The sequence below is a fragment of the Phocoena sinus genome, chromosome 4 (assembly GCF_008692025.1).
Source record: "Phocoena sinus isolate mPhoSin1 chromosome 4, mPhoSin1.pri, whole genome shotgun sequence".
Classification (NCBI taxonomy): Eukaryota; Metazoa; Chordata; class Mammalia; order Artiodactyla; family Phocoenidae; genus Phocoena; species Phocoena sinus.
In genome coordinates, this window is record NC_045766.1 from 86,341,595 (window position 1) to 86,351,929 (window position 10,335).

The 10,335-nt window shown below is 38.4% G+C and overlaps 1 long non-coding RNA gene across 1 annotated transcript; it reads left to right on the top strand.

Moving 5' to 3' along the window:
* Positions 1-6,242: 6,242 nt before the first annotated feature.
* LOC116753574 lies at positions 6,243-10,039 on the top strand. The gene is made up of 2 exons (XR_004349768.1): positions 6,243-7,879; positions 8,998-10,039. It is a non-coding gene; the product is annotated as an uncharacterized LOC116753574 (long non-coding RNA).
* Positions 10,040-10,335: the final 296 nt, after the last annotated feature.

Consider the following 10,335-nt stretch of genomic DNA (forward strand, 5'->3'; position numbering starts at 1 on the left):
GGAGTCCTAGAAGCATGACATAGCCCCGTACAGAAAGATTTCCCCAGGCTCAGAACACTGACTAAGAGATTAAGTAGCCAGGAGCTCAACTCAGAGATAATGCATCTTTCCCTTCTCCTCTTCTTGGAGAGGGTAAGAAGAAAAGAACAAAAGCTAATCTCAACTCTTAGATAGAGAGACGACACCCACCCCTACCCCTAAGCTGGTTCTCTCAGGTTTTGAGATCTTGATGCTACCTGCCAACTTTCCTCACCTATTAACTACAAATAGACCTCAATTAGCCCCTGGCATGTAGTAGGGATTCAAGAAAGTTTATCTTCCTTTTCCATTCATTTCACAGCCCCCCACCCTGTCCCCCACATGGCACTTACTGTCTACGTGGAAACTCTAGTCTGGAATGGGGTGACTATAAAAGAAGGGACAAAATACAAAACTGGCTCACTAAGCCGGTCTGGGCTCGGTGATCATAGCAGAATCCTGGGGACCATTTAAGCTGAGGCACTGAGTGGCTCCTGAGGAGACTATGGTATCTGTTTACATATATCCTAACACTACGTTTATTTTCATAATGTGAGAAGCAGCAGAAGGAAAATAATTCTTTATAGCAAAATAGCCCAATGTTTATGTGGGCTTACATTGTGCCAGACATTGTACTGGTATTTTTTTTTAATTGAGGTAACATTGGTTTATAACATTATATCAGTTTCACGTACAGCACTATAGTCTGACTTCTGTATATGCTACAGTGTGCTCACCACTAAAAGTCTAGTTTCCATCATCACCATGCAGTTGACCCCCTTCATCCGTTGTGCCCTTCTCCTCTGGTGACCACTACTCTGTTCTCTGTATCTATGTATGTTTGTACTGGAGTCTTTATAGACATCGTTTTGTCCTCACACAACCCATGGTTCTCTTATTGGACAGATGAGGAAATAGAAGGTAGAAGAGCAGGAATAATTTCTCCAAGGTCACTCAGTCAGTAAGGAGAGGGGGCCAGAAACCTCCCAAAGGTCTGTGTGACTCTAATGCCAAGTCTCTCCATCTCTCCCTGACACCTCCTCCCACATCATTTCTGTTACCACCAAGCACCGTTTCATGGAGGCTGTTCTGCTAAAAACAGTACAGAGGAACGCAATTCTAACATGAAAATATGTTTACAAGCAATCATCCTATATCAATGCAAAAATACTAGATTAAACATTTAAAAACAGGACACAATACCACATTAAGATAATGTACCATGAACAAGTGGGATTCATTTCTGGAATGCAAGGATGATTCAGTATTAGGAAATCTATTAATATGAGCATGACATTAGTAGATGTAAGAGTAACAATCACATGACTATTCCCTAGATGAAGAAAAAAGCTCTTGAAAGATGCTTCCTGATTAAAAAAAAATTGCTCAAGAAAATAGGAAATGATGCATATTTCTTAAAGCCAAAATTGTGTTTAATGGGGCAATATTAGGGGAATTTCAAATAAGATTAGGAAAAAGTCAGGAATGTCCACTATCTCTGTTACTATTGAACACTGTCCTGGAGTTATTAACCAGCAGAATTTAAAAAGAGAAAACAATAAGGGGTACAGGAATTTAGTTAAAAGAAGTAAAATTATTTTCAGGTGATTTGGTAGTTTACCTAGAGAACCTGAGAAAATCAATGATAAACTAACACAAACGATAAAATGAATGTAGTCTTTCTAAATGCTAAAGATAATGTTAATTTTAAGATAATTTCAAACAATTTCAGAAATAATTTCAGAATAACTTCAGAAAAGCTGCAAGGATAACACAAAAACATTCTTTCTGAAACCATTTGGGGGTACGTTTGGAAGGTGGTGCCCATCACTCCTGAATAGTTTAGGACATTCTCCAGATAACCACAACATAAGGATTAAAATAAGGAAATTATCACTGACGAACACTGAATTCACAAACTCCATTCAAGTTTAATCATTTGTCCCAATAATATTCATTATAGGCTCTAACATAGGACCATGGGTTGCATTTAATGGTCATGTCTCTTTATCTTTTTCCAGTCTGGAAGAGTGCAGCATGGGTGGCCTCTCATAGGCTAATTTATCCTTACTCGCATCCCCTCTGCACCAAGGGTGCTGGAAAAGGCAGAGAGTGACTGCAACCAAATGCTATCTTGTCAGACATATAGAATGATTAACTGCCTGAGTGGGTAAGGAGATGCCTGGAAGGTATGTTATGCTTTTATCTTCTTTTATTTTTTACCATAAAAGTTTTAAAGCAGACTGTAAAAGTAGAAGTATATATAACCATTCACTCTTTGCTAAATTCTTCTGAGTTAGGATGTTCACAAGAAAAAACTGTCTTGTTTCCAAATGGTCTCAGACACTCTCTCTTAGATTAGATTTAACAGTATATCTCTTAGATCAGCATATTCTCAGGTCTCTTTTGATCTTCAAATAAATCTCAGTTAGGGAGCTTTTTCCTAGATTAAATTTTAAACAGGCACACAGAGAGCACAAATATCCCCATTGTGTTAGATTTGAGTCCTAAGTAGGTTTAAAAAGTCTAATCTGACTGCCTGAAAGTTCTGTTAGGAATTCTTAGAAATCTGTCAGATTACCACTAATTCCAAAGAAATTTGAATTTCTTTTTTTTTTGTTAGATTACTTCTCTTTGTTTTTATTTTATTTTACATATTTTTAAATACGTTTATTTATTTATTTTTGGCTGCATTGGGTCTTCATTGCTGCACACGGGCTAGTTGTGGCAAGCGGGGGCTACTCTTCGTTGCAGTGCACGGGCTTCTCATTGCAGTGGCTTCTCTTGTTGCGGAGCACGGGCTCTAGGCACATGGGCTTCAGTAGTTGTGGCTCTCGGGTTCTAGAGTGCAGGCTCAGTAGTTGTGGTGCACGGGCTTAGCTGCTCCGCGGCATGTGGGATCTACCCGGATCAGGGCTCGAACCCGTGTCCCCTCCATCAGCAGGCGGATTCTTAACCACTGCGCCACCAGGGAAGTTCCTTGAATTTCTTTATACGTAGAGCTTACAACTACTTTTGCCTAATTATATTTTATGATAATCAAATCATTAGCTTTCATCCATATTGACAGTCGACTGTCTGAAGGTGTTTGAAAGCATAACAGGTATGAAGGTAAAAGTTATGCTATGCTTGTTTGATGAATCTTTGTCCTCATTATGTTTCCTGGATAACTTACTTAGATATATTATTGGATAGTCCTTATTCCTTCAGTTCAGATAGCTTTCTTTTCCGGACGCGCAGGCTCAGCGGCCATGGCTCACGGGCCCAGCCGCTCCGCGGCATGTGGGATCTTCCCGGACCGGGGCAGGAACCCGCGTCCCCTGCATCTGCAAGCGGACTCTCAACCACTGCGCCACCAGGGAAGCCCTAGATAGCTTTCTTGAGCTAGTGTAAATAATGACATTGAGAGTTCCCAAGAAGGTTTTTTTGTTTGGTTTGATTTGTTTGTTTATAAACAGCAGATTCTAGATTTCCTTGAGTGCCTGGGGTCCATGCTTCATTAAGTCGACTCAATGGAAGTGTTTATGGATGTTGATATTCTATTTTCTAGTCATCTCTTTGGTGGCAGAATTACCCCCCCCCCCTTTTTTTGCTACCCCTCTTTGTGGGAGCCATTTTTTGGCAGAATAGGTTGGAAAGAGAGAAGGGGGTTGTGGGAGGGGTCAGTTACTCTTCGGGGCTGCCTGGAGGCAAGGCGACACCTGGGAGTTTTTTTTTAAAATACAGATTCCTTAACCCTACACCAGAATTTCTAATCAGAATCTATGGAGGTGGATCCACTAATATGTATTTTTAAGAAGTTTCCCAAGAGATTTTTCCTTGACTAACATTGAGAAGTTGTGTTCTACACATTGGTTTAGCAGAATGATCCCTATAAAAACCTAAGAGTTGGGGAAATGATGCTCTATATCTCCTTAGCCAGCCATAACTCGTATTGGCATATACATTTAAGAAAAGTCTATTTAATCTTAACACAGCATTTCTCCAATTTATTTGAGTATAGAACACACTTTTTTTTTCTTGATGCAACATAGATTACTATAGCATACCCAAAAGCACAGACTTTGTGAAATATTGGTCTAGAGAATATGACTCACCCTGTCACCCCCTCTTAACTATTAACAGTCAGCAACTCTTTGATGCTTGGCAACTCAGTAATAAATGTAACCACAGCTATTCATTAGGACTATTACACAAGGTTTCATAAAGCCTTCATGCCCAGTGTTATTCTCTGGCTCTTCCTCTGCTTAATCCTGAACTTTAGATGAAAAAAAAAACAAAAAACTGAGAAGAGTTATGGTAATTAACATACATTGATTGCTATGTGCCAGGCTCTCTTCTAAGCTCTTTGCAGGCATTATACCAGGTAATCCACAGTCCTGTGAGTAATTTGTATTATTATAACAATGTTTCAATAAGATGCTGGGGAGGGGCTTCCCTGGTGGCATAGTGGTTAAGAATCCACCTGCCAATGCAGGGAGCATGGGTTCGATCCCTGGTCCGGGAAGATCTCACATGCCGTGGAACAACTAAGCCCGTGCGCCACAACTACTGAGCCTGCGCTCTAGAGCCCGCGAGCCACAACTACTGAGCCCACGAGCTACAACTACTGAAGCCCATGCACCTAGAGCCCGTGCTCCGCAACAAGAGAAGCCACCGCAATGAGAAGCCCGCGCACTGCAACGAAGAGTAGCCCCCTCTTGCCGCAACTAGAGAAAGCCTGCATGCAGCAACGAAAACCCAACACAGCCAAAAATAAAATTAATTAATTAATTTTAAAAGAAGATCCTGAGGAACAGAGAGATTAAGTAGCCAAACCTAAGAAAATACACAGTTAGAAAGTGGTGAAGCAGGTATTACAGACATTAAATCCGACTCAGATTTAAAGCCTATCACATTAACCACTCATTATTTTGCTTGAGCTTTACTCATCCATCTTCCTCTACATGCTCCTCCCTGAAAGTCTCATTCAGCCAAAGTTTGACCTTGGCCATGGCTTCCTAAGCATGGCTTCCTTGCTCTCTCTTTTGAACCACAGACCCACCTTCTTAACTGCTTGTTAGATATCTCAGGGAGGAGCTACAGCTGGAACCTTAAGCTCAACCTATTTCTAATAGAATCTCATCTTTCGTCTCCAAACTTACCTCTTCTTTTGTGTCCCCTCTTTCCAGTCATTCATGTATGTCTTCATGTGACACATGTGAGCCCCTACTATGTGTTTGTACTGTACTCTGTTGAGGATACACAGAAAAGTGAATAAGACTTGGGTTTTTACTCCTAGTGTCTACTGCTCCATAATGTCAGTGAATGCATGCTCTATCATGTCCTCCTCCTCTTTCTCTGTTATGTCCTTCCAGATGAATCTCCAGCAGCTATTTTAGTCTCTAAATTACTTGTAAATTATATTCACTTGAAAGGGAATTTGATTATCCTGGATTATTTTCCTACAGCAGGTCACTGGCACATCCATAGGTCCTGTGGCAGATGGTATTCTAACGAGGGCAGCAGCATCCCACATGCTCTTCTTACAAGGTGATGTCAATAGTCCTTCAGCATGAGTTGGGGTCTACATTTCCTCCCCTTGGATCTGTGTGGGCCTATAGCTGCAGTGGAAGTAATACTAAGTGATACTTTCCAAGGCTGAGTCCTAACAGGCAAAACAGCTTTGGCCTGGCCCTTTAGGGATGCTTGTGCTTGGAACCCAGGCCCCAAGCCGGAAAGACTACATAGAAGGTGTTTCAGGTGACAGTCTCCACCGAGGACCCAGCTGACAGCTAGCACCAACTTCTAGACTAGGGAGTAAGCAAACTTTCAGATGCTTCCCATTCCTGGCCTTCAATACACTCTAGCTGATGCTGAGTGTAGCAGAGACAAGATGTCCCCTCTGAGACTTACCTAAATTGCAGATTTGTGATTTGTTTGTAAATATTGTCATTGTTTTAAGCCACTGCATTTTGGGGTGGCTTGTTAGGTAGCAATAGATCACCAGAACAGGTGCCCACCTTTGTTTCAGTCAGCTATTGCCAGGGACCAGGTCCCCTGGCAGGAAGCTCACTGCCTGGAGGGAGTTGTTGCCAGAGAGGCAGGCATCATGATTAAATGTCAGTTATGTTCCATGTTTTTTAAATGTTTAATGCTCTCTAGCACATAACAAAGTGTTTTACATGGAGTATATGTCAAATAAATATTTACTGAATTGAATTCAAATATAGTGTGATAGTAAGAACATGCATTTTACTGTCAGATATACTAAATTTCAAACCACAACTCTAGATGCTACAGCTCTGGGGTAGGGAGTAAATTGCCTTCCCAATCCTCAGTTTCCCTTCTTCTGAAACTGATATGACTATTAAAATACTTAAGGCATGTAAAGTGTCTAAGAGTTTGTGGTTCATGGTAGATCTCTCTCCCAATCCGTCCCTCACTCTCCAATTTTAAAATAGGAGACATAAGGATAAAATGAGAAAAATTGAAACATGATTATGAAGGATACTGAATGCATGGTTAAGGTCTATTTTTTAGGCAATGGGGATTATAGAGATGTGATATACATAAGATAATTCTTAAGAAGATTAATATGGCTCTAATGTGTAGAATGAGAAACCAGATAGAGAAAAATCACTTAGGAAGCTAAAGTCAGTGTCTAAGCATGTTAGGGTCTAAATAGTATCTTAAAAATGTAGTCAGGGTGATATCAGGTCTGGATTAAATGGCAGGATGATATTACAAAGGAAGTTTCCATAGACTGAGTTGGAGTCTACAAAGGAGAAGCATAAAGGACAAGAGAATCCAAAACTGACAACAATATTGTGAGAGCATCTATTAAAAATTATTCACATGGGATACCCTAAGATCCAGCAATGTCACGCCTAAAAATCTATCTTATAAAGAAGTGATAGCAAAAGTACTTAAAATTATATGTGCCAAGATATTTACTGCAGCCTTGTTTGTGATAGCACAACGTTAAAAAACCGAAATCACCATCAGTTAGGTAATGGTTAAGTAAACTATGGTATGTCTATGCAATGGAATCATGTGAGTAAATCTAAATAAACTGACCTGAATACGTTTCAAGTGAAAAGAGAAAGTTATAAACCAATATGCATAATGTCATCTTTTGTTAAAAGCAGAAGAAATGCCTAAGTGTCAGAAAAGAAAGACTGAATTAAAGGCTATTTGGGAAGAACTTATGTGATTTTTTCAGAGTTGCTGATCATCTATGTTATTACATTTTAGTAATAAAATGCATGTCATAAATAATAAATATGAAAACTGTAAAAAAAAAAAAGAAAAGAAACACTGAAATTCATGCTGTTTTCCTCTGGGGACTGGGAATGTAGGGGTGTGGGGTGGCATGGTCTTAAAAATATTTGAATAATTTGTATAATTTTCTGTTTTGGTATTCTTCATTTATTTTCTTTAATAAAAACTTTAAAACATTTTAAGTTTGCAAATTCCATACCAATACAAGCAAACAGTATCATTAACAGAAACAGTTGAAGATTCGGGGAAAGATGATTCCACATAGGTTAATGTGTAGTTGGTAGAAAGAGCTGAATTGTGATGGGAGTTGTGGTAGCTGTTGGCAGTGGTTGAAGGTGTACGTGAGCAAGACTTCTGGGTCCTTCTCTGGCAAGGAGCAGACAAGAGATGTGGTCCACCTGGGCAGAGCTCACAGCTAAGACTGCAGTCGAAGGCAAGACTCCTGAGCCAACATCATGGAAAACAGCACCACAGATCTTCTCTATTTCGGTCCATCCCAGAATTGGAGGGAATAACTCTCCCTGACACAGCCTGTTCATGCTATCTATGAGATGCCCTAATAATTAACTCTGGGCCTTCCAACCTAATATGAATGTTGGTAGGTAATGCAACATCTTACTGGTGAATTAGTCTTTATGAATTTATCTATCCCCAACTTGAACTTAATTATGTTTTTAACCTGGGGTACATCTATACCTACATACATGTCTATATTTGTATCTATATTTACATCATCTATATTACCTATATATCTGGCTAGATGGATAGATATAGATAGATATCCCTATCTGATATTCTCATATCTCATGTGAAATAATCAGCATTTATTCAAATTTATATTTGAACACTACTAGGTATTGGGTCATATTAAATACAGGATAAACATATTATAAAAATGGAGCATTACATCGGGCATTACAGTGGTATGTTATAGAGCCAGGGTTTTATTACAGGAGTACTGATTGCTTCTCCAGATGGATTTAAATTGACGGCTCTAAGAAAATTTTTGCCAAAGATCCCCTTCTAGCTTATCGACCCCAGAAATGTGCTTACCACTATTCCTGGGAATATCCCATTTTCCTTCACGGCTTCAAAATGCTTTGGCAAAAAAAAAAACAAACACGTATATTTTATTAAGTGAATATTATCTGACTTTTTTTTTAGCCCAATAATGACTATTTTTTTAGTACATGAAATCCTCTTTTAAAATCTGTTTAATATACCTTCCATTGGGTCATTATTAAATAATACATTAAAAATTTTTCAAATGCATATGCAAAATGATTTGGAGACGTCCCTACAAGATTTGTGATTCTACTGTCTACCGTTTCCTTATATTTATCCTATCTGAACAGGCATAGAGATTAAAAAAACCATGCCATGATGACTTTCTTTTCTGTTTTTCTTTACAAAGCTAGAAAAAAGGCATAGAAGTATAATTAGTTGCCCAAGATCCTATAGCCCTTCATGTAGACAATGATAATCTTATACTCTGGGATGTGTTGCCTCTTTTTGCTATTTTCCTTATTCGTGATGTTTAGAAACAAAAGACTTATATGTGCCCCCAAAGTTATATATATTTATTTATTTATTTATTTATTTATTTATTTATTATTTTTCATCACTGCTATGAATCCATATGCTATTTCATAAATGCATCTCAAGTAAAGAATTTTTGATTGCTTTAACTATGTCATTCTCTTTTTTTCCAAGCAGAAATACCAGCCCTGGATTTCCTGCTTGTCCTCATGCCGTATATGCTGCCAAGCTACTCCAAAGTGAAAATGGCAATTTCCTTTACAAATTACTTTGTGCTCCTGCTATTAATCTAATAGAGATATGGAAGTGGGCGAAAGAAAAGAAGCTGCTCTTCTGGCAATAAGGAACAATCCTGAGATCAAATTACACATTTGTGTAATTGGAGGCCTACTCCAAATTACACATTTCTTCATATGGTTTGGCTGAACAGTTGAAGTTGAGAGTAGACCCTGACTCTATCTCTTAGGAATTAGAATCATTTATAATCCCTGTTTCTTTTGACTAGTTCTGCCAGTTGATGATAAGATGTAAGACAAAATGAGATAAAAATAAAACAGAATTTTTAAAAAACTATTGTGAGTTTAAGATCTAGTAAAATAATGTGGGTAGTCTTCTAGAATCTAGTTAAATAAAAAAAATAAATAAAATTCTTAGAAATATAAGATATCAACATTTTTTTAAACAAAAGGACAATGGAAGATCCAGGAAGATAAGAGAGGACAGGAGTAAGTTTGATGCCTTCACGCAGGGAGGTGAAATCATTCATCCCCTAGTTTGAGTTGTTTTCCAGTGCTGATGATGGATTCGAACAATCCGTCCAAACCTTTTCACCCAGTTCCTCTCTTTACCAATTGCAGGCCTCTGCGATGGGGCAATGTGGATGAGATGTGAGAAGATAAATGACTCTCCAGAGGTTTCTGTGAACTTTATCCCTAGTATCTTGGCTCTAATGCTGATGATAGAAGAGAAAGGTCTTAAATTCTGGGTAAACAGTCACTTAACTACTCAGAACATTTGGAAATTAGAAAAAAAAGGAATATTTTTCTCTGTTCATTTTGATTTCATAAGTAACTGAGTTTCCTTTTCTCTGTCTAAGAGAAAAGATCCAGGAGATGCTGACTAGATTGCAAGCACCAGAAGATCACTATGATACACTCATCTTTATATTCTACTGTGTTTGGCACTTGTCAGGGTCTCAATAAATATTTGTTAAATTGAATTAATTGAATTGAATTAATTGAGTAGAAGAGGAGGTATAATCTTTTAGAAACAAAAACAATTTTAAAATCTTGATAAAAAGTTTAAGTACATCATTCAATCTGTGTTCATAGATCAACTGAAAAGGGGGAATTAGAGAGGGGAAGTCAAAAGATAATCTACTGACTGATATATAATTTGGGGGTATCCACTTTTCCTGTCACTTGTGGGAAATATCACCAGCATCTAAATCAATCAGTGCACGTAAGGATAATGGGGATGGGAGCACAACAACTTCCCTTAGCTCCTGTTTACAAG